The sequence below is a fragment of the Trachypithecus francoisi genome, unplaced genomic scaffold (genome assembly GCF_009764315.1).
Source record: "Trachypithecus francoisi isolate TF-2019V2 unplaced genomic scaffold, Tfra_2.0 Lachesis_group5, whole genome shotgun sequence".
In the NCBI taxonomy this organism is placed as follows: domain Eukaryota; kingdom Metazoa; phylum Chordata; class Mammalia; order Primates; family Cercopithecidae; genus Trachypithecus; species Trachypithecus francoisi.
Genome location: NW_022681470.1, coordinates 135,034,883 through 135,046,372, shown reverse-complemented (window position 1 = coordinate 135,046,372; position 11,490 = coordinate 135,034,883). Strand labels below are relative to the sequence as shown.

The 11,490-nt window shown below is 44.6% G+C and overlaps 1 long non-coding RNA gene across 1 annotated transcript; it reads right to left on the bottom strand.

Annotated features, from left to right (window-relative positions):
- Positions 1–972: 972 nt before the first annotated feature.
- On the bottom strand, positions 973–8,784 carry LOC117075240. The gene is made up of 4 exons (XR_004433888.1): positions 8,482–8,784; positions 8,058–8,231; positions 7,440–7,535; positions 973–1,882 (listed from the first exon to the last, which is right to left on the bottom strand). It is a non-coding gene; the product is annotated as an uncharacterized LOC117075240 (long non-coding RNA).
- Between the last annotated feature and the right edge of the window lie 2,706 nt (positions 8,785–11,490).

The following is an 11,490-nucleotide window of genomic DNA, read 5'->3' as shown; positions in this document are numbered from 1 at the left end:
GCTCAAACCTCCAGTCACCCCCGGTCCACTCTGATCAGAGGCTCCAACTCTGGCTCTAGCATTAGAGGGCAGGGCAGTGCAGACGGAGCACCCCAGGCTGCCCCAGACAACTGCCCCAGCTGCAAGGTGGAGCTTGAACATGAGCAGAGCCAAGAAGAGCCTGAGACTGAGGAATTGAGGCTAATTCCTCTGTGGGAAACGCTCCCTATTAATTAATTAGGGCAGAGCTAGCCTGAGGCATCCCCGCAGCCCCCAGAGAAATTAAGGGAGCGGGGGTCTCATTATCGGCTAACAGCTTCCCCACCGTTCCCAGGGCCCCAGAGGGAGCAGAGGAGGTGGGAGGAGGACCAGGTCTCCCCCTCCTGATCCCCCGTCTTTCATTACCAGAGTGACCTGATATGCAAGCGAATTGTCTAAAAATAGAATTTCAGGGGAGATAAAAAGGGGAAAGTCAGAACTGAGGGATTCAGGATACCCCCTCCCAAATTCAGTCTGCACTTATATTTATATAAAATACCCAGCACAGGTAAATCCATAAAGAGAGATATCCAATTAGTGGTTGCCCAGGGCTGGAGTCGGGGGGCGATGGTGAATGACTGCTAATGGGTACAGGGTTTCCTTCTGCGGGGGTGAAAACTGTAGTCAAACTTGGTAATGATGATGGTAGCACAACACTGTAAATGTACTAAAGTCACTGAACCATCGACTGTGAAATGGTCAATTTTACGTTATGTGTATTTTATAATTTTTAAAAGTCAGTCTCCTTCTCATTCCTGGCTATTTCATCAACATTTATTAACATATACTTTCTGCCCGGCATTGTACTGGGAAGGGAGGCCTGGTACCACCCTGGCAACTCTGTCTTAGTGAGAGATGTCATGGTCAACAACTGTTTGAGACCTGCATGCAGGGGGTAAAGGAATTTACCAAGACAAGAGTGAGTTTTAAAAGGCAGATTTATTAAAGAAAGGGGGACATGCATTGCAAGGACGCAATGGGTAAGACAGCAGAAGGAAGGTTGTCTGCTGTCTGCAAAGAGGCAGGGGCTGGAGGGAACATTTTATAAGGTCGTGCTGCTTGAGCTGAGTGCTTGCAGACAGGATGATTGGGTGCAGGTGGGCTGTGAGCTGAGTGCTTGCAGACAGGATGATTGGGTGCAGGTGGGCTGTGAGCTGAGTGCTTGCAGACAGGATGATTGGGTGCAGGTGGGCTGTGAGCTGAATGCTTGCAAACAAGATGCTTGTGTGCAGATGGGCTGTGAGCTGAATGCCCGCAGACAGGATGCTTGGATGCAGGTGGGATGTGAGCTGAGTGCTTGCAGACAGGATGATTGGGTGCAGGTGGGCTGTGAGCTGAATGCTTGCAAACAAGATGCTTGTGTGCAGATGGGCTGTGAGCTGAATGCCCGCAGACAGGATGCTTGGATGCAGGTGGGATGTGAGCTGAATGCTTGTAGACAGGATTGCTTGGGTGCCAGTGGGCTGTGAGCTGAATGCTTGCAGACAAGATGCTTAGGTGCAGGTGGGCTGTGAGCTGAATGCCTGTAGACAGGATGGTTGGGTGCAGGTGGGCTGTGAGCTGAATCCTTGCAGACAGTATGCTAGGGTGCAGGTGGGCTGTGAGCTGAGCACTAGGTGCTAGTGGGCCTTTTGCAGTTGACCTCGTTTCTCAGAACATTTGCTTCTGTCAACCCCGAGTAAGCCCATTCTTTAATTTTTCTTTTAACTCAGGGCTCCACACGAAATGATGCTGGAGACCTTCTAGATGGCCTCCAGGGACGTTCTCCATCTGTCCTCCCCTTGTTCTGTGTCCAGGTGCATGGACCAAACCAACAGGAAGCCTTGTCCTCTGTCTTCTGGTTGGCTTCAAGCAATGGGAAGCCCTTACAGGAGGCAAGAGGGATGAAGGAGGGTGAGACCAGAGTATTTATTTCCTGGGTCCCCCGCCCCCTGCATCCCCCTGCAGATTGGCCCTAGACTGCAGAGCACAGGGTCCTGGCTGGCAGCCCTCTCTAGGTTCCAGTAGTAACAGCTGCCTCCCCTCTCTGCATCTGCCCAGGAGTGCTAACAACTCCCAGATGCTGCCTGCTCCAGGTAACTGCATGGATTCTGCAATCCTGTGTGGTTTCTTTAGCCCTCCCACACCTTGTCCCAACTCCCCTCAAACTACCCAGTCTACTCTCCATCTTTCTGCAGGGGGTAGCAAGAATGCAACCCTCCGACTTGCTCTGCACCCCAGAAGGTGGATTTTTGTGGCTATCAATGGGCTGCCTACCTTGGAGAATCTGGTGGGGTTGGCTTTGTGAAAGGAAAATGAATTTGGGAACCCCAAAATCACTAAGCCAAAGGGAAAAGTCAAGCTGGGTGCTGCTTAGGGCAAACCCCCCTGCCATTCTATTCCTTAAAAAGTTTGAGTGCGCCATCCTGAGTTTCTTTCTGCTCAGACTTCCCTCTTGATAGGTATTTAGAAGAGGAAGAAGAAAAATAAGCAGGCAGGTGGTAGAGTATAATCACAATGGGATAGTATTCAGCCATTAACAAAAAAAAAAGAGGAAATCCTGCCATTTGCAACCACATGGGTGAACTCAGAGAACATGATGTTGCAGGAAATAAGCCAGGTACAGAAAGGCACACACTGCATGATCTCACTCATATGTGGAATCCTAAAATGTTGAACTCATAGAAAAAGAGAGTAGAGTGGCCGAGCGTGGTGGCTCACACCTGTAATCCCAGCACTTTGGGAGGCCAAGGCTGGTGGATCACCTGAGGTCAGAAGTTCGAGACCAGCCTGGCCAACATGGTGAAACACCGTCTCTACTAATAATACAAAAATTAGCCAGGTGTGGTGGTGCATGCCTGTAATCCTAGCTACTTGGGAGGCTGAGGCAGGAGAATTGCTTGAACCCTGGAGGTGGAGGTTGCAGTGAGCCGAGATCACACCACTGCACCCCAGTCTGGGCAACAAGAGTGAAACTTGTTTCATTTTTTCTCCAAAAGAAAGAAGGAAGGAAGGAAGGAAAGAAGGAAGGAAGGAAGGGGAAGGGAAGGGAGGGAAGGGAAGGAAGGGGAAGGGAAGGAGGAAGGAAGAAGGAAGAAGGAAGGAAGGAAGGAAGGAGGAAGGAAGGGGAAGGAAGGGGAAGGGAAGGAAGGGGAAGGGAAGGGAAGGGAAGGAAGGGAAGGAAGGAAGGAAGGAAGGAAGGAGAGAGAGAAAGAGAGAGAGAAAGAAAGAAAGAAAGAAAAGAAAAGAAAGGAAAAAGAATGTAGAAAACTGGTTACCATAGGCTTGGGTAGTTGGGAAGATGTTGGTCAAAGGATGCCAAATTTCAGTTAGATAGGAGAAAAAAGTTCAAGACATCTATTGTACAGCATGGTTACCTTATTCCTGAAAAATACTAAATGAACAGATGCAAATGCTTCACCACAAAAGTGATAACTGTATGAGGGAATGCATATGTTAATTCACCAGATTTAGTCATTCCACTATATATATATATATATACACACTATAAAACATTATGCTATACATGATACACAAATACAGTTTGTGTCAATTTTTAAATTTTTAATTAAAACATATATTAAAAGTCCAGATCCCCAATGTTGGCATCAATAGTTGCTTAAGTGTGAACAAAAATACAATTTGACTTTAAAAAAGTAAAGTATAGTAGTAGAAGCATCCTGAGTTGACCTCATAGAAGAAGAGAGATGGTAGATCAGTGGTAGATCCAGGAGCTAGGGTACCCTAGAAAGGAACATTAGATGGTAATATCATTGATGAAGAAGAGAGACAGAAGGAAAAGGGGGTGTCCATTTTAAAGACCTTAAGGATTTTTTTCACTGTCAAGGTAATTCATGTTCATTGCAGAAAATCTGAAAAATGCAGAAAGAATAGAAGGAAACATGGTAGAAAAAAATCAATCAAATCCTATTTATAATCAACACTAAATTGTTGGTGAACTGCTTTCCAGGTGGAGATATTTGTCTTAGTTCAAAGTTAGAATCATGCCTACTTGTTACATGAATAAACCTGGAGGACAGTGGGCTAAGTGAAAGAAGCCAAATGCAAAAGGACAAACATTGTATGATTCAACTTATAAGAGACAAAAAGAATAGCCGAAGTAAAGACAAAAAGTAGAACATTGGTTACCAGGGACTGCAGAGTTGCGAGGAGAATGGGGAGTTATTGTTTGATGGGTATTGAGTTTCAGCTGGGGAAGACAGATGAAGGTGATGGTTGCACAACAATGTGATTGTACTTAATGCCACTGAACTGTACACTTAGAAGCAGATATATTAGAACCCTGCCAATTGGTCAGCTTGTTCTCCTCCTCCTCCTCCTCCTTCTTCTTCTTCTTCTTCTTCTCTTTCTCCTTCTCCTTCTCCTTCTTCCTTTCATTGTACCTTAAGCCGTTACTTCTATCTGACATGATCTTGATGGTTTATTTTAGTTTTTCATTTTTCCCACTAAATAATAAGCTCCAGGAGAGAAACTTCATCTTACTGCTCTCCTCTCCTGGCTCTGAGCCTGGTGCCTGACACAGAGCAGATGCTCAGGAAATATTTATCAAGTCACTCGACCAATCAATCAATCAAGCCATTAGAAAAGAAAGATTTTCTAGTGGGCCCCCAAGTCTACTCTCCATCCTTCTCCAGGAGATAGAAAGGATACACCCCTCCAACTCGCTCTGCACCCCAGAGGGTGGGTTTTTGTGGATATCCATGGGCTCCCTGCCTTGGAGAATCTGGTGGGATGTGAAAGGAAAATAAATCTTGGGATCCGGAAATCACTAAGCCAAAGGGAAAAGTCAAGCTGGGAACTACTTAGGACAAACATGCCTCCGATTCTATTCCTAAAAAAGACAGCTACTAAGATAAAAGAGGTACATATCTCCCACACAAGGAATTTCCTTGCAGGCAAAGGACAGACAGAACTCAGTCATCCCTCTGCTCACTGAGATAAATGCATCTCTGCGTGCCTCTTTTGGAAAGGCGAATCAGAAACTCAAAAGAATGCAAGCATTTGTCTCTTGCCTATGACCTGGAATCCTCCTCCCCGCTTTGAGTTGTTCCACCTTTCTGGATAGAACCAATGTACTTCTTACACATATTTACTGATGTCTCATGTCTCTCTAACATGTATAAAACCAAGCTGTGCCCAGATCACCTTGATCACATGTCATCAGGACCTCCTGAGGATGTGTCACAGGCACTCATTTTTAACTTTAGCAAAATAAACTTCCTAAATTGACTAAGACTTGTCTCAGATATTTGGGGTTCATAGCTTAAAGGAATCCCCAGAAAATGGCAGCATTGGGGCAGATTAAGGTGGGAAACCAGGAAATTAGTAGATGAGCTTCAGGTAGCCAAGAGAGCAAGTGGCTGCTTCTCTCTTGCTCTGCTATTTGAGATGCTTCCCCGGTGCTCCTATCTGTGATAGGCAATGCCACACAGAGACAGGCCAGGAATAGGCCGGGGACCCTCAGCTAATGGAGCAGAAGCCATTATATTAGTTTTCTAGGCCTGCCATAACAAATCACTGCAAATTGTCTGGTTGAAAGCAACAGGAATTTATTCTCACACAGTCTTGGAAGGCAGAAGTCTGAAATCAAGGTGTTGGTAGGGCTGTGCTCCTCCCAAAGCTCTGGAGGAGAATCTTTCCTTGCCTCATTCTAGTTTCCCATAGTTGCCAAGAATCCTGGGCATTTCTTGGCTTGTATATCCTCCACTCCGATCTTCATGTCTTTTTCTGAATTGACAACTAAAAATTGCATATATTTATGATGGACAATATGATGTTTGCATGTGTGTGTGTATGTGTGTGTGTGTGTCTGTGTGTGTATGCATTATGGAATGACTAAATCAAGCTATTAACATATGCATGTAAACTAAAAAGAAAATTCTATGCCCTACCAAAACTATCTGAATGGACTCCTCTTGGCCAAGGGCATTCCAAAGTTAACCTGAAAGAGTAGTTCAGGCCATGATGGGAAGATGGAATCAGACATGCCTCATTATGCCCTCCTCCATTTGGAATTCAGGCATAGCTGGCCAGCATTAACATTAAAACAGAGATCTTGGCCAGGTGTGGTGGCTCACACCTGTAATCCCAGCAGTTTGGGAGGCCAAGGCGGGCAGATCACTTGAGGTCAGGAGTTCAAGACTAGCCTGGCCAACGTGGTGAACCCCTGTCTCTACTAAAAATACAAAAATTAGCCGGTCATTGTAGCACTTGCCTGTAGTCCCAGCTATTCAAGTGGCTGAGGCAGGAGAATCACTAGAACCCAGAAGGCAGAGGTTGCAGTGAGCCAAAATCATGCCTCTGTACTCCAGCCTGGGCAACAGAGTGAGACTCTGTCTCAAAAAAACAAACAAACAGACAAAAAAAAAAAAAAAAAACAAAAAACACACACACAGAGATCTTAAGGCTTTTTGTAGCAATAAGACACCAAATTCCAAATTACTTTAGTATAGCATCACATGACAGATTGCAGGTCCTGAAAAAATTTGAGGTATTTTACTCTAAAATATATTTCTTTGGCATATTTTGAAATGGCCCTGCAAAGCTGTCTCTTGTGGGGAAACTCTACACTCTTTAGAGCATCCTTCTCCTTTGCAGGTCTTCTCCCTGATCCAGGAGAGAATTAACTGGGTCTGGAACCTTTTTAAGTCTGATAAGAAACATTTATAATCTACTCTCTCTGAAGCCTGCTACCTGGTGGCTTCATCTGCAAAATAAGAACCTTGGTCTCCGGCCGGGCGCGGTGGCTCAAGCCTGTAATCCCAGCACTTTGGGAGGCCGGGACGGGCGGATCACGAGGTCAGGAGATCGAGACCATCCTGGCTAATACGGTGAAACCCTGTCTCTACTTAAAAATACAAAAAAAAAAACTAGCCGGGCGACGAGGCGGTCGCCTGTAGTCCCAGCTACTCGGGAGGCTGAGGCAGGAGAATGGCGTAAACCCGGGAGGCGGAGCTTGCAGTGAGCTGAGATCTGGCCACTGCACTCCAGCCTGGGTGGCAGAGCGAGACTCCGTCTCAAAAAAAAAAAAAAAGAACCTTGGTCTCCACAACCCCTTATTGGAATCCAGACACTCTCTTCTATGGATTCCATGTCTTTATATAAACTCTTTCAACCAACTGCCAATTGGAAAATCTTTGAATCCACCTATGCCTTGGAAGCCCCCCCCCCAACTCCTCCCCACCTCAAGTTGTCCCACCTTTCTGGATCAAACCAATGTACACCTAACATGTATTGATTGATGTCTCATGTCTGCCTAAAATGTATAAAACCAAGCTGTAGCCCAAAGACCCTGGGCACATGTCATCAGGCCCTCTTCTGTGTCACAGGCATGTCAATAACCTTGGCAAAATAAACTTCTAAACTGATTGAGACTCATCTGAGATACCTTTTGGTTTACATGCATTATCTCACATACTTACCATTTTTTGTGGTGAGAACACTGCAAATCTCTTTCAGCAATTTTCAAGTACAGACGGTCTCCAACTTCCAATGGTTCAACTTGTGATTTTTTGACTCTACAACGGTGCAAAGTAGAAACCATCCTTTGAGTGGCCATACAATCATTCTTGTTTTCACCTTCAATACAGTAGTCCATAAATTACATGAGATAGTCAACATTTTATTATAAAATAGGTTTTGTGTTAGATGATTTTGGCCAACTGTAGGCTAATGTAAGTGTTCTGAGCATGTTTAAGGCAGATGAGACTAAGCTATGGTGGTCAGTAGGTTATATTTATTAAATGCATTTTGACTCACAATATTTTCAATTTATGATGGGTTTATCAAGATATAACCTTATCATAAGTTAAGGCATATCTCTCTGCAATATATTGTTATTAACTATAGTTGCCATGATGTATAATAGATCTGTTGAACTTATTCCTCCCTTCTAACTAAAATTTTGTGTCTTCTGACCAACATCTCCCCAACTGCCCACAATCCTAGCCTCTGGCAACCACCATTTTATTCTGTTTCTATGAGTTTGACTTTTTTACTTTCCACATATAAGTGAGAAGATGCAGTATTTGTCTTTGTACCCGGGTTATTTCATTTAGCCTAGTGTCCTCCAGCTTCATCCAGGTTGTTGCAAATGACAGGATTTCCTTCTTTCTAATGGCTAAGTAGTATTCTGCTGTGTATATATGCCACATTTGCTTTATCCAACCAGATGGACTCAGGTTCATTCCATATCTTGGCTACTGTGAACAGTGCTGCAAATAAACACGGGGAGTGCAGATATCTCCTTGACATATTGATGCCATTTCCTTTGTTGATCATTACATTTTCACACAGCATTCTCCCCATGCATCTCTGTTCTCTTATATACATGGCTAACTTGTCATAAAGACAGCAGTAGGATCCACCCTACTCTAGTACCACCTTACCTTAATTACGTCTGCAATGACCCTAATTCCAAATAACATCGCAATCACATGTACCACAGGGAGAACTCCAACATACCTTTTTTGAGAGGCACAGTTCAACCCATAACAGTAGATAAGGTCTTTCATCAGTTCTTCTTCACACCTAATTTGGGTTATCCCATAAACAGAAAAGATGTTTGAAGGTTGAACAGCTAGAACAGGAATGTTCATAGCAGAAGCAGAAGAAAGTCCTTGGTTGGTCCACACACGGAGTATGTTTTAGCATGGCAGAGCAGTCATCATTATGTCATTCAACAAACAAATATTAAGGGTCTACTTTGATCCAGGAACCGGGCTGGCAACTGTAGATTCAGTAATAACTAAGACAAATGAGATATCCACCAAGGAGCTGACATTCTAGAGAGGGAAGAAAAAGAATTACAAACTGACAAGAGCTATGAGGGGAGGAGGGAAGGAGCATAGCCCAGTGGTATGAGACCTCAAACCAAGTAGTCAGAGAAGAGTTCTTTAAGAGATAATATTTGAGCAGAGACCCAAAACAAGAAAGGGAGTAAGCCACATAAAAATGCAGAATAAGAACATTTCAGAGGAGAAAGAACATTTCAGAGAGGGGAAAAACAAATGCAAAGACTATGAGATTAAACACGGATGGTGAGCACATCATGATGGATATTTTATGATCTTTGGACAGAGATGTGGGAGACGGAAGGAAAGGTGGGATGGGACCAGATGGTAAGAAATTGAAATTCTGCAGATTATGGTAAGGAACTTGGATGCCATTCTAAACTTGAGGTTCACTTCATTGACCTACCCATTGGTTGTAAAGCCACAGTCTTCCTAACCTTTTTATTTTCTTGAGACAGGGTCTCACTCTGTCACCCAGGCTGGAGTACAGTGGCACAATCAGGGCTCATTGCAGCCTCGACCTCCCTTGGCTCAGGTGATTCTCCTTCTTCAGCCTCCAGAGTAGCTGGAACCACAGGCACACACCATAATCTCCTGCTAATTTTTCTATTTTGTGTAGAGCCAGGATTTACCATGTTGCCGAGGTTGGTCTCAAACTCCTGGGCTTAAGCAATTCACCTGCCTCAGTCTCTCAAAGTGCTGGGATTACAGGTGTGAGCCACCACACCTGGCCCTAACCTAACTATTAATACCCAAATTCACTAATGTGAAAAAGATTTTCAAGGAAAAAGTGAGGAATGAGAAGTGAATGGAGAATGAAAGCTTGATGTACACGCTATTTCTCTTATTTTATTTTATTTTTGTTTTGTTTTATTTTGAGACAGGATCTTGCTCTGTTACCCAGGCTGGAGTGCAGTGGTGTGATCATAGCTCACTGCAGCCTCCAACTCCTGGGCTCAAGCAATCCTCCCACCCCAGCCTCTTGAGTAGCTCAGATTCCAGATATGCACCACCACACCCAGGTGTTTTTTGTTTTGTTTTGTTTGTTTGTTGTTTTTTTAAGAAACAGGGTCTTGCTATGTTGCCCAGGCTAGCCTCAAACTCCTGGCTTCAAGCAATCCTCCTACCTCAGCCTCCCAAAGCGCTGGGATTACAGGCATAAGCCACCACGCCTGACTTGGATTTATTTAGAGTGAGCAAGTGAAAGTACAAGCAAGAGAGAGCAGAACAGAAACCATGATCACTTTGTAACCCAATCTCAGAAGCGGCATCTATCACGTTTGCCATAGCCTTTTGGTTACAAATGAGTCATCAGGTCCAGCCCACACTCAAGGGATTACACAGGACATGAGGATCAGGAGGTGGGGACCATTCAGGACCATCTGAAGATGCCTAATCCAGCTGAAAAAGTAACCCACCATTTTTGAGGGGTGGATGGCGGATAACCAGATAGTAAAGAACACAGAGTAGAGGTGAAACAGGAAACATGTGAAAGAGCATAGGGGAGGGGATTCAAGTCACAGGGGCTGACAATTTCAAAGCTTCCAGGAGGTCAAGTTGAGCAGGATGGAAAAGAAACTGTGGAATTTGTCCATTGCAGGAAGACATGGATGATGGATGCCTGAGCCATTATTTTTGTTTGTTTGTTTGTTTGTTTGTTTGTTGTTTGTTTGTTTTTGGTTTGTGTCTTTGGTTTTTGTCTTTTTGGTTTTGGTGGGGTGTTGTTGTTGTTGTTGTTGTTGTTGTTGTTTTGTTTTTTGTAATAGAGCCTCTGTCTTGCCCAGGCTACAGCACAGTGGCACAATCTCAGCTCACTGCAACTTCCGCCCCCTGGGTTCAAGCAATTCTCATGCCTCAGCCTCTTGAGTAGCTGGGATTACAGGCATGTGCCACCACTCCCAGCTAATTTTTGCATTTTTGTAGAGACGGGTTTCACAGTATTGGCAAGGCTGGTCTCGAACTCCTGGACTCAAGTGATCCGCCTACCTCGGCCTCCCAAAGTGCTGGGATTATAGGCATAAGCCACCATGCCTGGCCTGCCTGAGCCATTTTAAGGGATTGATCGAGGGTACAGCCATAGACACAGGTCCTTGTTACTCACTGACCAGCAGGGTCACTGCCTTTGCAGGAGATGACAGGGAAGAACCAGGAAGCACCTCCTCTCCCAGCCTGGGGCTTCCCACCATCTCCTGACACCTCCACCAGAAAAGCGACCTCATTTCTCAAAGACAAAACAGATTCTAGGTCATATCCCCCTGGAATGAGAGACCAATTGATGTGATTATCTCCAAGAGAAAGAGGGGCACCTACTAAAAGTAGAATCTGGTGTCCCAGAAGGGAAGACATCGGGGAACCTAAAAAGGGGTCTCTGATAATTACCTAACAAGATTTCACAGCGAAGGGCATCTCCATGTAATGCCAAAAACAAAAAAAAGAAAAAAAAAAAGAAAGAAAGAAAAAGAAAAAAGGCTAGAAGTTTTAGAAAGTTCTCCTTCTTCATCCATTCTGCAATTTCACTCAATTTCACCCAAAAGCAGAATTCTGCTCCCGACGTTGCATGAATCAGTATATTGAACAGGTGGCCCCAGCAAGGATGGTTGCAAAAGCAAATTTCTGTAAATCAAGAGAGCTGCCAGGTGCAGTGGTTCGTGCCTGTAATCCTAGCACTTTGGGAGGCCAA